Source organism: Equus quagga, chromosome 2, assembly GCF_021613505.1.
Source record: "Equus quagga isolate Etosha38 chromosome 2, UCLA_HA_Equagga_1.0, whole genome shotgun sequence".
NCBI lineage: Eukaryota > Metazoa > Chordata > Mammalia > Perissodactyla > Equidae > Equus > Equus quagga.
Genome location: NC_060268.1, coordinates 59,358,972 through 59,378,644, shown reverse-complemented (window position 1 = coordinate 59,378,644; position 19,673 = coordinate 59,358,972). Strand labels below are relative to the sequence as shown.

At 39.2% G+C, this 19,673-nt stretch overlaps 1 protein-coding gene across 8 annotated transcripts in view; it reads left to right on the top strand.

Moving 5' to 3' along the window:
- Positions 1-5,078: 5,078 nt before the first annotated feature.
- Positions 5,079-19,673, top strand: part of DENND4A (DENN domain containing 4A) — a 109,600-nt gene continuing 95,005 nt past the window's right edge. For 6 of the 8 annotated variants that reach the window (XM_046653079.1, XM_046653076.1, XM_046653078.1 and 3 more), the window contains exon 1: positions 5,079-5,327. The gene's annotated coding sequence lies outside the window, so the exon portion shown is untranslated. The remainder of the gene's footprint in view (positions 5,328-19,673) is intronic. The other 2 variants (XM_046653081.1, XM_046653080.1) reach the window with 1 other exon arrangement.

The following is a 19,673-nucleotide window of genomic DNA, read 5'->3' as shown; positions in this document are numbered from 1 at the left end:
AGTGCTTTCTGTATAAATACTGACTGAAGTGACTCTGTTAAAAGTTATAAAGACATTGTCTTACCATTTAAAGAAAATCAGGGGGCATACTTGACTGTGGACAATGACACACTATATAAAAATAACTTTCTTTTGCAGATCATTTAAAACCTAAAGGTTGAATTTAGAAGGAATTGTGGAGAGGGGTAAAAGCATTAACTTGAGGAGGATGTTGAGAGGTGATAATTTTCAAATTCGTGAAAAAGTGCTGAGTCAAAGATATGACTCCTCAGCTGGCCCCCAAGAGGGTAGAGACAGCAGTGGCTCAGACTGGTGCAGCCCTCCTGTCCCTGGACACTCCTCTCAAGAATCAGGTTTAGAATTTGTCATTTGCAACATGATAATATTATTCTCACAAGCTGTTCAGATAATTTGTCTTTCAAAAGTATTTCGTCAGATTTGTGTTTTTAAGAAATAAGTTGATAATTTGACAACATTGCTAGTAAATTTCAGTTTGTGGATTAAATACATTGGGACGTCATTCTAACACTGTTTCACAATGCATAAAATTTGGCAATGTGTATACTGCCTTGAGACATATCCAAAGAGTTTCTAAAGGACTATAAATCCCTGGGGGGAAGGCTTTCTCACCCATAAGGAGGCCCCACGGCATAGATACCAAGAGCCGCTTTATAGAAGGCTCCAGATTTTCATTTAAAGATGTGGCAAATTTCTGGTATAGCAATTAAGGTGAATAGATTTAACAGGTGGAGAGGATTAGGCCGTACAACAGCTCGAGCTTCTAGTGCTTTAAACTTTTACTGGTTTCATGGTTTTCCTTCATGCGTTGTTCAAACCACAGTAGTTAAAAACAATTTCTAAGAAATAGCCAGATAGAGTTCCAGGTGTAAAAGGTGATGTAATTTCAGAAATGGCATGGGGCCCACGTTTCTAAGCCGCATTCTTCTATCTGGCCCACGCCTGCATTGTTAAGACTCCCCTGCCCAAATCACATTTAGGGTTTAAGTTTGTGTAACTGTGACTATGGTGACATATGCCTGGGATGTTGAGGACTCGATAGGACCGTCAAGGGCTCTGAGGTACTTAAACGCACTTCCTGAATATGCAGTCAAACAGTGCTTATCGTTTTTTCCACTGCTTTTTATTATGTTCTTTCAGAAAGTGTTTTCTTTGATTAAAAAAAAAACTACTTCAAAGCTTTTCAACTTTGGAAACTTTTTAGAATTCCGTTTTGTAAACTATGCTTGCAACTATATATCTATAATATTTTAATTGATATTCTGTAATGTAGATGAAAATATTTAAATTTTCTTGCCAATTGAAAGAGTGCTTTCTGTTGCTAGTCAAATGTTTTCATACACCACGCTGCTCCTCAAAGAAGAACTGACCTGATAGGTGGCACAACAATTAAAATCAATGAAAGGCTGTATCTGCAGCCAGTGAGGAAAGAATGGGAGTTTCCCAAGTGAACTCTCAATTTTTTTTTTACAGCTTTATCGAGATATAATTGACATACAGAGGACTATGCTTGTTTAAAGTGTACAACTTGGTAAGTTTGACATAGGTGTACACTCTGAAACCATCACTATAATCTAGATAGTGGACATATCCATCATCCACAAAAGTTTCCTTGTGCCCCTTTATGCTATAACCTCTCCCCTGAAATCAGTGACTGGCCTATAGCCATGTCCTCACTTTGGAGATAAAAACACTGTAGGCAGCGGGGAGAAAGAGTCTAGCCTGGAAAAGAGATTTAGCTTTTCATATAATGGAGTTAAAATGCTGCATCTAGGATGTGCTTAAAAAACAAAAAAGTTATCAACTCAAGTATTTTCAGGTCAAAATCTTGATTTTTTTTGAACTTCATAACTTTCTGGAATGCTTGGTTATTTGAAATATGGCAAAAACTTGCCTCCTTCTTTCTTGCCTTTTTCTAATCCATTCTTCACAGAACAGTGATTTTAAAATTAAATTTACCCAGAGCTGGAATCACTTATTTTTTAATGACAATTAATAGCATTAAAAAGACATGCATTTAGAGTAGTTGTACATAAATGGAGGGGGAGGTTGTTTGGGTCATTTTGGAGCATACATTTACAAGACTACAGAGCACATTTTATGGTCATGGAACACAGTTTTTCAGTGCTAAAAATTAATTGATCCTATATTAGTACTCCTCATTAGTATGATGTGTTAGCCATCTGAGCTAAAAGCTTACACTAAGCCTTATTTATTGGGTCATGGTTTCTAAACTTACATGGTATGGTCCAGTGAACCTTCAATGGGAGCAAACAATTTTACTGATTACCAAGGCCATTTGCCATTTTTGGGGGGGAGGGGGTGGATTCACCAGATACCTTTAAAAAAATACACGTCTTAGGGGCCGGCCCCATGGCCAAGTGGTTAAGTTTTCGGGCTCCACTTCGGCAGCCCAGGGTTTCGCTGTTTCGGATCCTGGGCGCAGACATGGCACCTCTCATCAGGCCACGTTGAGGCGGCGTCCCATATGCCACAACTAGAAGGACCCACAAGTAAAATATACAACTATGTACTGGGGGGCGGGTAGGGAAGAAAAAGCAGAAAATAAAAAGAAGATCGGCAACAGTTGTTAGCTCAGGTGCCAATCTTAAAAAATAAAAATTAAAAAAATACATGTCTTAGAAAGTAGAATAGGAATTATTGTTTATTGGGTACAGAGTTTCAGTTAGAGATGTTGAAAATGTTCTGGAAATGGATAGTACTGACCGTTATACAACAATGCAAAGGTACTTAATGTCCCTGAACTGTACACTTAAAAATAGTGAAAATGGTAAACTTCGTGTTGTGTTTTTTTGGGTTTTTTTTTGCCGAAGATTAGCCCTGAGCTAACATCTGCCACCAATCCTCCTCTTTTTGCTGAGGAAGACTGGCCCTGAGCTAACACCTGTGCCCACCTTACTCTACTTTATATGTGGGACACCTGCCATAGCATGGCTTGCCAAACAGTGCCATGTTCGCACCCAGGATCCGAACCGGTGAACCCCGGGCTGCTGACGCGGAACGTGCAAACTTAACCTCTGTGCCACCAGGCCAGCCCCTATGTTGTGTATATTTTACCACAATAAAAGCACTTTTAAAATTCATGTCTTGATAGCGAATTTCATTTGAAAATGCAGATCTAAGTACTTAAAAATACATTTAGAACTACAGCGTCAAGAAATTACACATTTATAACAGTTCACATTCTTTTCCCTCGCAGCTCATTGTGCTAAAATGAGTAAGAATGACTGATTTGCATAACTACTTGCAATCAATAAAAAAAATAAATGTACTTATCAAATAGCATTGATTAGGCAACAATACAGGACACTAACGTAATACACGAAACACTTAGAAACAAATTTCATTATTTAACAATTTTCAGTGAAAGTAGAATTTTTCTGTACAGTCTTATGTGATGCTCACACATTTTTCAATGTTAGGAAACTGAAGGTCAGAGCATATAACTTGACCAACTTAGGGTTGAAGAGGCTCAACCCCAGGTTTGTTTGTTATACTTTAAAACCAGTTCTTTGGCCCATAAAGTACCTGAAATATAGATACAGATGTCTTATCGCAAACATCACTGTTCCCAACTTCCTAGCTCTAACAGAGTCGTTCTCCACCCTTCAATGGATTTCAGTTGTAATTACAATAAAATCCAATCTTGTTTCTATGTCTTCCTAGGCCCTTGGAGAATGGCCTTCCTTCACCTCTCCAGTCTCATGCCAGGCTCCTCCTTGTACCATGGATTCCCTAGTGCCACAGACCCCACTCAGTTCCAATAGCCAAGTGCCTTCCTACCACAAGTCCTTTGCACAGCCCTTCCCTCTTTCTTAAACAATTCCCCAGGGCACTTCTCCTATTACTGGCTCCTTCTTATCCCTCAGATGGGCCTTTCCTGACCATTCTGTTTTTTCAAGCTATCCTTTTATTTGCTCTCCCAGAACTCTGTTCATTACCTTTATAGCACGTTTCCCCCCAGAATGTGAGAAGAACTTATTGTCCCTCTTTTTCCCACTAGACTGTCAGCTTCATGAAGGCAGACTTTTCCTGTTTCCCTCACCACTGTGTCCCCTCAGTTTGAGTTTCAATGGGTGTTTGTTGACTGACTGAATGAATACAATGAAAGAAGTGGAGATAGGAAAGAGCTGTAAACTTCGTTAGCAAAAGGGATTAATGTTTATTCTGTGCAATTTAGGAAAATTGACTTGAAATTTAGAGGGGTTTTTAGGGTCCTGTATCTTCCTTCATTTGTCCATGAAATAATATCTAGCATTTATTGAGTACTTTCAGGAACTATGCTAAACATTTCACATGTATTATAGAATTTAACCCTCAGAGCAACCCTCTGCGGTAATCCACCTTTATTATCCTCATTTTTCAGAGGCAACTTGCCAACAGCCATTAACGGTGGAGCCATCGTCAGGTTTAAGTAGGCCATCTCCCATTAATGTAATCTACACCCCTTCATTCAACAATAGGTGTTTTATCAACGTACTTTTCCGGGAAGCCCTCTGAATTCCCCGTTTTGCCTGACCTTCAGTATCTCGGGACCGAAACCCACTAGGTGGTTGCTAACCCTTCAGGGGTTTTCTGGGGAATCTGAGCGCCCTCGATGGAGGAGCGGCCGCTCAGACAGAAGCACAGTGCTCTGGCTAGGCAACGTCAGGAGCCGCGGTGCTGCTGGGGAGGAAAGAGGAAACAGGTCAGTTGGCCCAAGACGGATCCCTAACCCTCCGGGTGGTAAAAGGGGAAGGGAAGGTGCGTCTCGCCCACGCTCGCCTCGCGCTCGGGATCTCCAGACCAGAGTGGGAACCACGGCGCGTTTCCCCAACTACACAGCACGTCACCGGTGAGCGCGGCTTAGCCCCGCCCACCTTCTCCGCCCATCTCTCAGCTCCTGGCTCTAGGACCCCGCGACACTCAACCCGGCCCTGCCCCGCCTCCTCGGGCCAGGCCTGGCCCGTGATTGGCGCTTGCGGGTCGCTATCCCCGCCCCCACCCCTTCCGTCACTGCCAAGATGGCGCCGGTCTCAGCGGCGGCGGCCCCGGCGACTGGAGCTAGAGAAGGAGGCGGAGGCAGCGGCGGCCGCGAGGGGAGGGGGAGTCCCGTCTGACTGAGACGGCAGGCCTGGGCGGGCGGGCGGGCGGGGGTGCCGCGCAGGGCGGAGCGCCGGGCTGGGGATGAGCTAAGCGGGCTCCGAGCGCCGCGGCATTCAGCCCCTCGTGTCCCGCCGCCGCTCGTGAGGGGACCGGGCACCGCTCTCCAAGCTCGACCCGCTGCTCGCGCGGGAGCCAGCCGTGAGGTGAGTGCGGGGCCGCCGACGCGGACAGCAGTGGCATGTGGAGATGTCACGGGCCGGAGCGGTGACAGCCGTGGGCGCAGAAGCGGGGCCGACCGGGCTCGGAGCGGTGGCGCGGACGGCCGCGACCTCCGCCCGTGGGGTTCTCAGCGCCGGGCCGTCCTCCGCGGGCTCGGTCCACTCCGGGATGGCGCGGCGCTGCCGAGAGTACCTCTCGCGCCTCTGCGTCGGACGCGCGGGGTCTCTGTGTGTTCACGCCGGATTTTCTATTCCGGGCTGGCCTGGGGCTCCTGCTCTCGGGAGGTGGGGGCGGGGGCGGAGGCAGTGAGAGGGGAGGTCCTGGAGCTGGGATTTTGACAAGCCTGTTACGTAAGACGGAGGTGGCCGCCCGGAATCCCACCTGCTCGATATTTTAAACAGGCGGCCGCGGGAGCCTGGCGGGCCCCCAGAGGCCCGATTTTCCTCCCGGGGGTCTGCCTAGCTTACCCCGGCCAGCGGGAGCCGAGTCAGCGTCCAAGTTGACCTGCTTTTTTTTCCCCCCAGTCCGTTTTTTGGGGATGAGGGGGGGTGGTAAACGATTCCTGGTCGCTACCATTTCCTTTGAAGTTTATCGTTTTCTGGGGGGAGGAGAAAAAAAAAAAAAGCTTGTGACCTGAAACTGGGTCGCGGCGACAGCTTTTCATTATCGTGCTTTTGAATGACAGATGTGCTGGAAGATTTTTGTTGTTCCAGTGTGCTTTTAATTCAAACGTATGGTCACGCCTGGAGCCTTAGAGAAGGGTTTTTGTCTTATAGGACAGTTATTTCTTGTTTGCAACACCAGGACAGGCATCAGTCAACAGGCATGTATTTATTTGCGAAAACGCGTGTCAGCCAGCTAGAGACTCGTGAGGGCAGAAATTGTATTACTCCGTGAATATGTTATTCTTTAAAATGTATTATGCGTTAGTGAAAATAATAGCCCAAGTGTAAAAGGAACAATTTTACAAGATTGTAAACTGTTGTTTGGTGTATGTAGTCTCGATTTTCTGCTTGCCCCAGTCTACCTCATCTTTCCTCCTGGGGCGAGGAGGCGGAGACACCTGTAAACAGCGTAGCCCAGGTTACACTAATCTATTGTAGTACATTTGAGATTATTGTAAAAAGTCTCTGGGGGACCTAAGATTAGGTAATATGTAAGGATTATTGGGCAAGTCATTCAGTTTATGTTTAGAGTAGATCTGGGATTCAGCTTTTGAAAACCTGAGTATACAGAATTTCGGAGCTATTTGAACCCTGTTTGAACTTAAAATGAAACAAAAGATTGTATGTGACTTCTTTTATCAGGACTTTGTTTTGGCCAAAATTAAACATTTTGGGCAACTTTTACTTCATTTTCACGATTTCCCTTTGAACTGCAGCTCTCAGTAGGAGTCCAGAAGAGCATATGTCATTTTCATCATCGTCATCATATATACTATATGTTACATAATTTTCTTTTTCTGAGTGATTAAACAGACTCACTTCATTGTGGAATTTTATAAGAATGTACTTGTCAGGAAAGTTAATCGATCTTGACACCAGTCCAATACTGGGAATAAATCTGAGTAAATTTTGACCTAAGTTTTAAATTTGTTTGCACGGATTTACACTTTTGAAAGTTGGTGAAGCGATATAAATTTTCTGTTTGTGCAAGAGAACCGGGAAGCTGATGCTGATTTGTTCTGAACTTTTCCACATGAATTACCGATGGCTTAAATAGTTATTGATTCTTAAGCTCGGAGCTGTTGGCCTATTTGTGGCAACTTGAATAATATTTGGAATAATTGGGAGGCTATAAGAAGGAAGAGAGACAGTACAGGACATTTATTAATTAAAAAAATAATAAAAATCATGGCAGAATTGTAAAAGAAAACTTACTGTTTTCTCACTGAGTGACATTACCTCCATTATCTTTTTTGTTTGCAGGATTTTCTAAGCAATCTACTTACTATGAAAACCTGGATTTAAGCACCCGTATAGATAGAGATGTTTGATATATTACAAATCTTATGCTATTCCTATTTAAACTGATGGTTCAGTATTCTTAGTGGAAAACAAAACTGGCTCTAGCAGGAAAATTGACTTGTTATTCTTGCCCTCTCTGATGTCAGAGACTTATCTTTGTGGGACTTTCTTCTTTCCTACCAGATGTTGAAGAAAATGACTGAAGAAAAGTTGATAAAAATTTCTTCCTTCCTTTCTTGTTTGTTTGTTTGTTTGTTTAATGCCCCAGATTATTGATTATTACTCGGTAGAATTTGTGGGTTGGAGGGGAAGTCAAGCACTCCACACTTTATTACTGTATATCATAGTTATCACTTTGAATTCTAAAACAGCAGTGTAGAACTTTATACATAACAAAGGGTTAATTTATATAATGTTACTATAATAGTGAAAAATTTGTAACACTAAAGAGGACTAGTGAAATTAGTGGTAATTAATCCATGTGGTAGATGCAGTTATTGTCATATTTTTTAAAAAATTTACTGACATGAAGCCAGATAGAGAAAGACGAACTCTATATGATTCCACTCATAGGTGGAAGTTAACATATAGACAAAGAGAACTGATTGGTGATTACCAGGGGAAAGGGGAATGGGAGAAGGGCACAAAGGGTGAAGTGGTGTACCTGCAACATGACTAACAATAATGTACAACTGAAATTTCACAAGGTTGTAAACTATCATAATCTTAATAAAAAAAAATTTACTGACATGAGAAAATATGATACAATGTTGAGAGATAGATCAATATAAGGAAATTTATACTGTGTTATTATTTATGACATATCATATGTATATGGCAAAGTGATTGGCAGGAAATACATAAAATATTAAACGACGTTGTCTCTGGATGATAGGACTTGGGGTAATTTTAATTTTAGCGTTTATACTTTTCTCTGTTCTGTTTTCTGAATAGCGTTACTCTGAGTCACAAAAATGACATGAAAATAATTTCAGCGGTCATAGGAGAAAATCCTGAAAATCCCATGTAACCACTGCTCCAAGAGAGAAATTATTTTATGGTTCCTTATTAGAAAAACTAACTCAAAATATGGTGCTTATGCAATGCACAGTAATGGAAAGAGCTAATGATTTAGGTGAAGGCGTTCTCCTAGTTACTGCCAACCTTGGAATAGTTTTACATATATGGATGCTCATATTAACACATATTGTGACTCTCCAACCTCTTTTCTGTTTGCATCTTACGTCCAAACTGTTCTGTGTTGACAGTGCCACCTATTGATGGACTACTTGACTCAGTCTTTTCCTCGTCACCTCATCAGTCAGTAGGCAGTGGTTTTTGAATGTTTATGAGGTGCTAGGTACTTTGCTAGTCACTGGGGATACAAAGAAACATGAATTCTGTTCCCAAATTCTGGTTGAGAGCCCCTTTTTTCCTTCTTGGGCCGTCAGTGCGTATTGTGTACTCTGCTTTTCCTGTTTCACTGCTCATGGCTGGGCACCCCTGGTAGTATCTTTTTCCTGGTGCTCATATCCTCTTTTAACTTTCTTATGGGAAAATATATTCTGAGTTCCAGACAACCAGTTTACAAATAAATTTTTGGAACATTACTTGATTGGATGTTGGGGAATCTTATATTCAGAAGGGCTGCTTATATGTTTATCTGTGGCTGTTATTGTTATTTTTAAAGTGTGTGACAGTTTCTTGGTACCTTCGTCTTGCTCCCTTCTTTTAAAAAGCACAAACAAGTAAAAAGCAACAGAGAGAACAGACAAACTATCAAGAAAAAAGAGAAAGATATCAGGGGAGTTTTCCTCCTAGTGTTATACTTTATTTTCACTGAGAATAATGAGTCATCAAAATGTACAGTAAGAGATACTCTTTCTGGTATACTTTTAGTATCTCTTTTGATTCATGTAAAAATGCATTTTCCATGGGTATATTAAAGTATATATACTTACATAAACTCATAGTTTAGCTGTTTTCATTTCCAAATAGAAGCTGAAATGTGGAGATTGGAAATTTCTTTTTATTTCTGTTGTAATATTGTTTTATAGATGAGACATTTTTATTTTTGGAAAGTTTTAAAACTACAGAAAATTACCAAAAAAGTAGTAAACACGCACATACCTATCATACAAAATGTTAACATTTTTTCGTTTTTGCTTCAGATAGAGATTTAATATAAAAGAACTAGGTATATTATAGTTATCACACTGAATTCTAAAAGAGCAGTATAGAACTTTATACTCTACTTGAACATTGCTGATCAAGTTAAAGTTCCTTTTGTTCTCCCCAATTTCATCTTCTCTCCTCATATCCCTTCCCAGAGGCAATTATTATGATAAATTAGATGTGTATCCTTCCAGTTTACCTTTTAATAAAATATCTTTATGAACAGTACATGGCATTGCTTTAGATGCTTTTGAAGACTATGGACTTTGCAGCCATACACTCCCTTGGTTTGAATCTTGACTTTGCCAATTAATAGTTTTGTGACCTTAAGCAAAGATTTTTGGTGTCTCCATGCTTCGGAGTCCTCATCTGTCAAAGAAGGATAATAGAAATCTCTACCTCATCAGGTTGTTGTAAAAAGTAAATGAGTTTATTTACGTAAGGTACTTAAACTGTACCTGGCACTTTTTTTTTAATGTGCTGCTAAATTTAAGCAGCTTTTAATATAATTGTGTCATGGTATACATATTTTGAAACTTGCTTTTTTCATTTTACTTTTTTCCCCCTCAGCCATCATTGGCATGGTAGGTCTGGTTCATTCACTTTGACTGGTGTGTGGTGTGCCGTTGAATGTGAATATACTGCAGTTTATCATTTCCTCTATTGATGAGCATTTAGATTGTTTTCATTTTTTGTCTGTTTAAACAATGCCTCATGAACATCTTTGTTTCTCCTGAAGCAACATTCCAGAATTTCTCCAGGTCTTATACCTGATGTCAAATTGGTGGGTCTTAGTATATGAACACTTTCCTTTTACAGGATTTTTTTTTTTTTAAAGATTGGCACCTGGGCTAACAACTGTTGCCAATCTTTTTTTTTTTTTAAGGATTGGCACCTGGGCTAACAACTGATGCCAATCTTTTTTTTTTTTCCTGCTTTATCTTCCCAACCTTCCCCCCCCCCCCCCCCCCCCCCCCCCCCCCCCCCCACCGTACACAGTTATATATCTTAGTTGCAGGTCCTTCTAGTTGTGGGATGTGGGACGCCACCTCAATGTAGCCTGATGAGCAGTGCCATGTCCGCGCCCAGGATCCGAACCCTGGGCCACCGCAGTGGAACGCACAAACTTAACCACTTGGCCACGGAGCCGGCCCCGGGATATTTTTAAGATGTTCACAATTTCTGTTTCTCCATATCTTTACTAGCAGTTAATGTTGTCAGACTGTTTGATTTTTTTCCAATCTGATTGGTATAAAATGGCATTTCATTTTCTATTTTTATTTCCGTTTATCTTTTCTTATGTATGAGCCTTTGTGATCATCTCTTTTCAGTGATTTGCCTGTACCTATCCTTTACACATTTTCTGTTGGGCTGTCTTTTTTTATTGACTTGTAAGAGATTTTTTTTGTTTGTTTTTAAATATATTCAAGAAAGTTACATTAATGAAATTTGTTTTTGTTTTTTTAAGATTGGTAGCTGAGGGGCCGGCCCGGTGGCACAGTGGTTAAGTGCGCACGTTCTGCTTTCAAGGCCCAGGGTTTGCTAGTTTGGATCCTGGGTGTGCACATGGCACTGCTTGGCACACCATGCTGTGGTAGGCATCCCACATATAAAGTAGAAGAAGATGGGCATGGATGTTAGCTCAGGGCCACTCTTCCTCATTGAAAAGAGGAGGATTGGCAGCAGTTGGCTCAGGGCTAATCTTCCTCAAAAAAAAAAAAAAGATTGGTAGCTGAGCTAACATCTGTTGCCACTCTTCTTTTTTTTTTCCTTCTCCCCAAAGCCCCCCAGTACATAGTTGTATATTCTCGTTGTAGGTCCTTCTGGTTGTGCTGTGTGGGACACCACCTCAGCATGGCTTGATGGACGGTGCCATGCCCACGCTTGGGACCCAAACTGGCGAAACCCCAGGTCACTGAAGCAAAGCGCACAAACTTAACCACTCGGCCATGGGGCTGGCCCCTGAAATTTGTTTTTTGAACTTTCCAAATGTCTTGAACAATGACCATTATGGACTCAAGTTATTGTGAATTTTGCAGTATAGTATATTGTTATTAGTGAGCTTTCCAATGTACTTTCTTAAAATATGTATAGTTACATTTCTCTCCTACTGAAACTATGAGAAAGTGTTTCAGTAATATAGTAAAATAATTAAAAATATATTTATTTAAATATATTTAATTTATTTAAATAAATAAAATATATAAATATTTACTATATTTATATAAAAATATAGTAAAATATACTTTACCTAAGACTATTTAAACTTTGTAGACTTCAAAAGCCACATGGAATTTTATTAATATAAGTAGTACCACAATTTTGCTTTAGTCCAAAATTTGAGTGGCCTCCTGCTTAGAGGATAATTTTCTGGTCCTAAAGTGCTTGCCAACTAAGGAATAAAAATATACACATGTCCACGCCCAGGATCCAAACCGGTGAAATCCTGGGCCATGGAAGCGGAGTGTGCAAACTTAACCACTCGGCCATGGGGCCAGCCCCTGTATTTCTATTTTTGTCCAATTCACTATACATGACTTAAAGGACTAAAATCCATCTAGTTAAGGCAATAACTTCCCTACTATTATTATTATTTTATTTAAATAAACTTTTAATTTTGGAATAGTTTTACATTTACAGAAAAGTTGCAAGGAGTTACCATTCCCAGCACTAGTTTCACCTATTGTTAATGTCTGAAATTTCTGTGTCACATTTGTCACAACTAAGGAACAAACACTGGAACATTACTATTAACTAAAGTCCATACTTTATTCTGATTTCTTTAGTTTTTACATAATGTCCTTTGTTGGTTCCAGGATCCTATCCAGAATACCCTAGTACGTTTAGTTGGCATGTTTCCTTTGGCTCCTCTGGGCTGAGACAGCCTCTGACGTTTTCTTTGGTTTTGATAACCTTGACAGTTTTAAGGAGTATGGGTCAGATATTTCGTAGAATGTCCCTCAATTTGTGTTCGTCTGATGTTTTTCTCATAGTTAGGCTGGGTTTATGGGTTTGGAGGTGGGTGACCACAGAGGTAAAATGCCATTCTCATTACATTGTATCAAGGGTACATACTATCATTATGACTTATCTCTGATATTTTTAACCTCTCTCACCTGGTTGAGGTAGTGTTTGCCAGGTTTGTCTACTGTAAATTTTTCCCATACTCTACTTTTTGGAGACAAGTCAGTAAGTACAGACCACACTCAGTGGGTGGGGAATTAAGCTCCACCTCCTTGAGGGGGAGTATCTACAAAATTATTTGAAATTCTTCTGTAAGGCAAATTTTTCTCTTTTCCATCATTTATTTATTTATTCAATTATTTATTTATATCAGTATGGACTCGTGGATATTCATTTTATAACTTTGGGATATAATCCTATAGTACTTTATTTATTTTTTAGCTCAGATTGTTCCATTTCTTTCATGTTGGCACCTGTGACCAAATATCCCATTGTTTTATTTTTTGAGCACTTCCTTACTTTCTGGCACTACAAGATGCTCCAGGCTCATCTTGTATATGTCCTGCGCCAGCCCTACAATCAACCATTTCTCCAAGGATCCCTGGTTACTTTTATTATAGAATGATGCTAGAAACCAAGATCTGGGCACTGGGTGTGCTCACTGCTGCCAGGGCATCGTTGCTTCTAGGCCCTCTCAGTGTACAGACCTAGGAAATACGTGTATGCATACTAACACATGTAGACAAACATGTAACTATTTTTGTCTCTTATCTATCTGTGACTATAGGAAGCTAAAACCTGAGTTCATACTGATATCTTTGACTCTACTTAAGTACCACATGGTTCATTCCGGCCTTACCTCCTTACTTATCTGTAACCTCCTCTCCAAAAGTGAGAAACCTGGTTCTTACCGTCTGCCATCCATTTACTTATTTGTTCATTCTTGTTATACTTGTACAGTTTCATAATTGTTGACCTGTGTCTCAGTAAGAAATGATTTGCCAACGATTTGTCTTTTTATGTTTTCCAAAGTTACTTAGGTCAGAACCTTTTTTCTCATCCTCTGTATTTAATCTTAATTTTTATAAACTAGTCTAAATTACATAGTGATTATGTATAAAACTTAGTGAAAATTTCCCTTGCTTAACTATCGAGCCTTAGCTATGTATGGGTTTTTTTATGGTTTTCGTGACCAAAAAAAAAAAATCCCTTCTCTGAAAGTAATGTTTCCTGAGGTTTAGTCAGAACAGTACTCCTTCATTTGGTTGTTAGTAGACATCTTTATGATTTGGACTCTGAGTTATTATAGCTTCAGATATGTTTGGTGATACATGTTGAGAAATGCAGTTTAGTGGAGCATTAAGATCTTTGCAAGTAAACAATTATAATAAAACAAATAATAATATTTGGGTGCTCCAACTGTACCTGCATTCTTATAATAATTTTATCTGAATTAGCTCAATTCCCTCAAGAAGTCTGTGAGTTAATTACTTTATTATTTTGCCACTTTTAAAGAGGAGGAAATGAAGACACTGAGAGATTAAGCAACTTGTCCATGGTCACGGATCTAGTAAATGGCAGAGCTGGAATTTGAATGCAGCCAGTCTGATTGTAGAACCTGCACTCTCAATCACTTTGCTATATTTCCTCTAAATAAACCAGAAAAGTTCAAAGAGTGGTCAGAGTTATGAAGTAAGTCCCATGAAGGATGATGTGAGAAAATGACTGAAAGAGGGTCCTCAGGGTGCTTGTTAGGGAACTCCTCTCTTAGGAGATGATACTTGACGGATGAGAAAGAGCTGGTTATGTGAAGAGCTGAGGAAAGAGGGATCCTTGTGGGAGAACATCAAATGCAAAGGAGTTTGGGATGAGAACAGAAAGGCACCCAGTGTGGCTAGGCGTAGTGAGCAAGGGCAAAAATAGTCCGTAAGGGCCTATAGCACTTTCTGTATGTGAGGTTCCATATAGTAAGTCATTTAGTCCTTAAAATAACCCATTACCTCAATTTTATAGATGAGAAAACTCATAGAGTAGTCTGCATTGGCTGAAATTATTATTTTTTTATTCCACTTACTCTTTATCCCACTGCAGTCTAATTTCTACTTCTGCATATCATTAAACTTGCTCTTGCTAAAGTAACCAAAGACAATAATACTGTTGGCCACTTTCTCAAAAAACTCTACCCTTTGACTTCCACCATGCTGCCCTCTTCTGTTTATGCTGTAGCTTCTCAGTGTGTTGATATTTCCTTTGAGGGCTTGCCTTCCTCTGCTTGTCCCATGAGAAGTGATGTTCCCAGGGTTAGCCAATTGCTCTTCTTAGTCTTCACATTTACCCTAGAATGTCACAGTTATCCTATGGTTTTACTTACCATGTATCTACCAATTACTTCTCAAGCCGTTTGTCCAGCATAGTATCTTTCCAAAGCATCAGATTGTCTTCTTTGTTTGCTTTTCTTCACCTCGTACTCCGTTTGTCCAAACTGAACTTATTTACCTACTTAAAGTCTTTTTAGATCTGTTGTCGTTCAAAGACATCATGGACTACTATTGATTTCATCATCCGAGGAACTTAGGAGTCATTCATGATTCCTCCCTCTCTTTCTCTCTTATTCCTCACATCCATTCATTTACTGAATTCTGCTGATTTTCTCAATATTTTTTGAAGCAGTTGCTTCCCTAGCATCCCTGTTTCAACCACTGCCTTATTAGGAGCTACTCCCTTACCTTCTCACTGGTTTTCTTGCCTTCAGTTTTATCTGCCTGAGACTCATCTTCTCAGAATTGCCAGACCGTATGTCTAAAACACAATTCGAAAATTCTTCTTCATTGATTCCCCATTGTCAACTAGATAAAGTCTGAACTCCTCACCATGTCATTAAGACTTACCAGGATTTGGCCTCTGACTCCTTCTCTAATGTTAACTCATAAATTTCTGCTTTCTGTTTTCCACTCTAGCCATACAGAAATACTTTTTGAAGATTCTCTGAATGTACATGCTATTTCTGAATTGTTGACTCTTGCTTATATAGTCCTTCTGCTTGGAATGACTTCATTTTCTCCTTCCCTTTTCTTTTTGCCTATCTAACTCCTTTGCATCTTTTGAGACTCAGCCTAGGCATTATCTCCTCCAGAAAGCCTTCTCAGACCCACACTCGTGTGGATTATCAGGTGCCTCCTGAAACAATCAATTAGTAACTGTTATATCTCAGGCACCTAGAACAGTGCCTAGCACAGAGAAGACACTCAGTAAGAATTTGTTGAATTAATTATTGTAGTATTTGAGAGGGAGTATGAAGTAGTTGGCTCTGGATCTGGACTATCTAGGATTGAAATATGGCTTTGATATTTGACTATCTGTGTTATCTCTCTGTATCTCTCAGTTTCTTCCCTTGTAAAATGGAGATAATGATGTCTTCATAAGATTGTTGTGAAGCTTAAATTTGTTAATTCAAGTAAAGCATTTAGAAGTGCCTGACACTTTGTTCAGTAAATAACCTATTATAGCTGTTGTTGCCCTTAGAATGTTTTAATTTATGTGTCTGTGTCCCTTTACTTTTCTAGAATTAGTGAATGAATGAACAAACCAACTAACCCTGGATTTTAAAAAGAAAGATTCCTTGCTTTTGAGAATGTTGTGGCAAGTTGATCATTAACCTTTCTCTCCAGTAGCTCCAACATTTGGTGTTCTGTGACAAATCTGAGATTGCATTAATTATGATTAGCATTTCTTAATTGTTCTATTAATGATTTAAATTTCAGTGCACTTTTCTTATTCATAGCACTTTACTCTAGGAATGCCCTTTATTTACTCTTAATCTTCACATAGCCTGAACTCTAGCATTTGATCCAGACTTTCCTGTTACAGATTAAGGTGTGAGAAAGGTAGCTCTGCTAAGATGGTGCTTTTTATTAATTTGGGAGATACAGTGAAGCATGTTTTAAGGAAAGATTGAACAAGGGGGCAGAATGGAGAACTTGGAAAAATTCCCAACTATTTCTGAGCCAAACCTGCATACCATTTCTTTACTATTTGGTTTAAAATAAATTCTCAGGATATTGGACACTCATAATCAAATGTAATTTCAGTAAACACATTCTAGAGGTAATATAAGTCATTAAAAATTATTGATGCTTCTCCCTTCTTCCATTATGGTAAACAATTGAGACTTGTTTACTTAAAATCCTTATTATTACATTCACAGTTAATTTTTCATAAACCCTAAAGTCAGTGTCTCTCATTTTTTCCTAAATACCAGAATTGTCTGTGTAATCTTGGCTGATTTGATAGTACTCTTTGTTTTGTTTGTTTTTATCTCTGAACTTGCTGTTACATTTGTAGATTTTCCCAATCTTGCTAAATTTTGATTATGTGAAACTAGTCAGTTTTTCTTATAAATGTAAGTTTGTCCTGTTTTAAACCTAGGAACAGTGTAAGTTACTGGTATTCACTCTCCTTCACTATCCATTTCAAAATTGTTACTAAAGAAACTAGATTTTGGGGTCGGCCTCGTGGCTGAGTGGTTAAGCTCGTGTGCTTCGCTTCGGCGGCCCAGGGTTTCACCCGTTTGGATCCTGGCGCGGACATGGCACCGCTCATCGGGCTGCGCTGAGGCGGCATCCCACATGCCAGAACTAGAAGGACCCACAACTAAAAAATATACAACTATATACTGGGGGGATTTGGGGAGAAGAAAAGAAGTCTGATTTGCCAAAGGAAGCTAACAACCTAATGTTGAAGAAAAATGGAAAACCTAATATATAATTCTTGCTTTAGGAGCTAATGCCATATAGTGACTGTGCTATTGGGAAATGCTTCCTTTTTTTAAAGGTCACTGTCTTCTACCACTGACTGTTTTAGTCGAGGACATTCAAATGGCATGTTTTTAACAGAAATGTGTGAGATGAATGGGGAAAATGGTGTAGTATGATATTTAGTGTTTGTTAGGACTGGCAGTTATCATCAGAAAAGACAAACCCCCCACCTCCTTTTTGGTCAAAATTGTAGTAAGTGGTATTATTTTTCTTTAAAAAATAATTTGTTCTAATAAGCTCTAAAGTATTACCTATCCTTTAATCTCTCATTTTTTTAATGAAGTTTGAAATCGAGTTCTATTCATACTGACTCACAACTATGCTAAAGTTGCATTTATAAGATGTTGTTTGAACCTGTTATGGTTGGTGAATATTTTTCATTTTCTTAAGCTGAGGAATGCCTAAAGAACCAATGTAACAGCTATTTTTTAACAAGGCATTTTTTTTCCTCGTATGAGTAACTGACATTTTGATATTCCTACTTGACCGCTTCATTTTTGAGGTTCTTAAAATCAAATTTCTTTTGTTTGTAAGTAATAGAAACCAAATTCAAACTAACTCAAAAAAAAAGGAAATTAATTTTAATGGCAAGGATACTGGGGATTTCAAGGGACCTGAAGATAGAAGCACAGCCAGGCTTCATGAGGGGAGGGAGCCAGGAACTGGAAACTCATCAGTAGCTCAGGCAGCTATTTTCTTACAACCCTAGGGCAGCATGATCTCTCTGTTTCTCCCTGCTTGTCCACTTCATTTTTCTCTCTCTGCATGTTGTCTTTTACCACTGCGCATGGCTGAACAAGTACTCTCACTCTTAAGTTCATATATTCACTCATGGTTCGTGATCCCTTTTGAAACCCCTGGGAGAAAATCTAATTTGAGGCATATGTCTATGCCTGGTCTAATCAGCTATGGCGAATGAAACCAAGGTTTCATAGACTATTTCATGCCCCATTTTTATGGTAAGGGAGTGGATGCAAGGCATACAACTCTCAGAAAAGAGGTATATAGGCTAAATAGATATCCTAAAAGGTGGTGATTACAAAGGAGTAGTAAATAATGTGAAATAAAACTAAGATTTTTTTGAAATAAAGAGACCACTCATTGGCTTTATATAGTAGTAAAGAACTTAAATTATTTTATCGCCAATCCATGTGTGATTATTGTGAAAGCTGTGTAAATATCTCTCTCATTTTCAAATAAAAACAAATGGAACTGATTTTTTAACTTCTTCCTACAGAATTTTGAAGTTTGAGTCCTGCTATTTCATGAACACAGATAACTTATCTTAATATCATTATTAATACATTATGTCATTCTCTATTTGACAAGCGTTTACTGACTGCCTATTCTTTGCTAGGGTCTGTGCTAAAACAGATATTTGCAGAGACAGAAATGTAACATTGCCTACTCTCAAAAAATTCCTCATCTGGTTGTGAAGAGTAGACGTTCAAAGAAATGATTATGGTATTGACAGGATAATCATAATAGAGATATATATTGGGTGCTCTTGAAGCATAAGAAGAGAGAATGACAGTCTGTTCTGGAGAAGAAGTTAGGGAAGGCTTCAAAGAGCAGGTCTCAAGTATTATGCAAGAGCTGGTCATTTGAACAGGGGCATTCTGACAGAAAGAACTGAATTTGCAAAGCTGGTGTGGAGTTTGGTATGACTGAAGTGAATTTTTACACCATTCAACTTAATGAAACTGAAATGAAAACTTATTTTCATATCTGTTCTCCACATGATAGTGAATACTACTTTTTTCAAAGGAGGATTGTAGATTTCAGAATACCCGAATCATTTTGTTCTATAACTTTGATGTCACTTTGGAGAATGAGATGTCACTGATCATTTGCTTTCAGCCTCCTTTATCAAATTTTTCTAATGGTGGTTGGTTGGTTGGTTTGTTAGTTTACTTTTATGGTGATTTTTCCTGTTCAAGCGTAGACATCAATACACTGGATGACTGAAAATGCTAGAGCTTATGAGAACTATGAAGATGACAGTTTTTATAAAAGTAAACAGTGAAAAAATACATAGTATAAGCCTAATATAATTTTAAGAGATAAATCTCTAAAAATGATCTACGTCAATCCTGAAATTTTATAATTTTAGAGGAAAGAGCAAACATGCACACTATTTTGTAAAATGTTATTTTACATCAGTTTTTTTCTCCTGTAGAATTGTACCTGTCTTTAAGCAAAACTAGTGTAAGCAGTTGGCAGAATGCTTTGTGCTTCACTACTCTGACCAGTTGATTAACACCTTTACTTCTCTTTTCAATTCCTTTATCCACTCATTCGTGATTCCTACACCACTCCCATCACAAATAAGCAACCAACCAAACGGAAAAAAACCCCCAAACCCACAGCTCCATAGTTGACTGTTCTGAGAAGTGACTGAGGTAGGTGA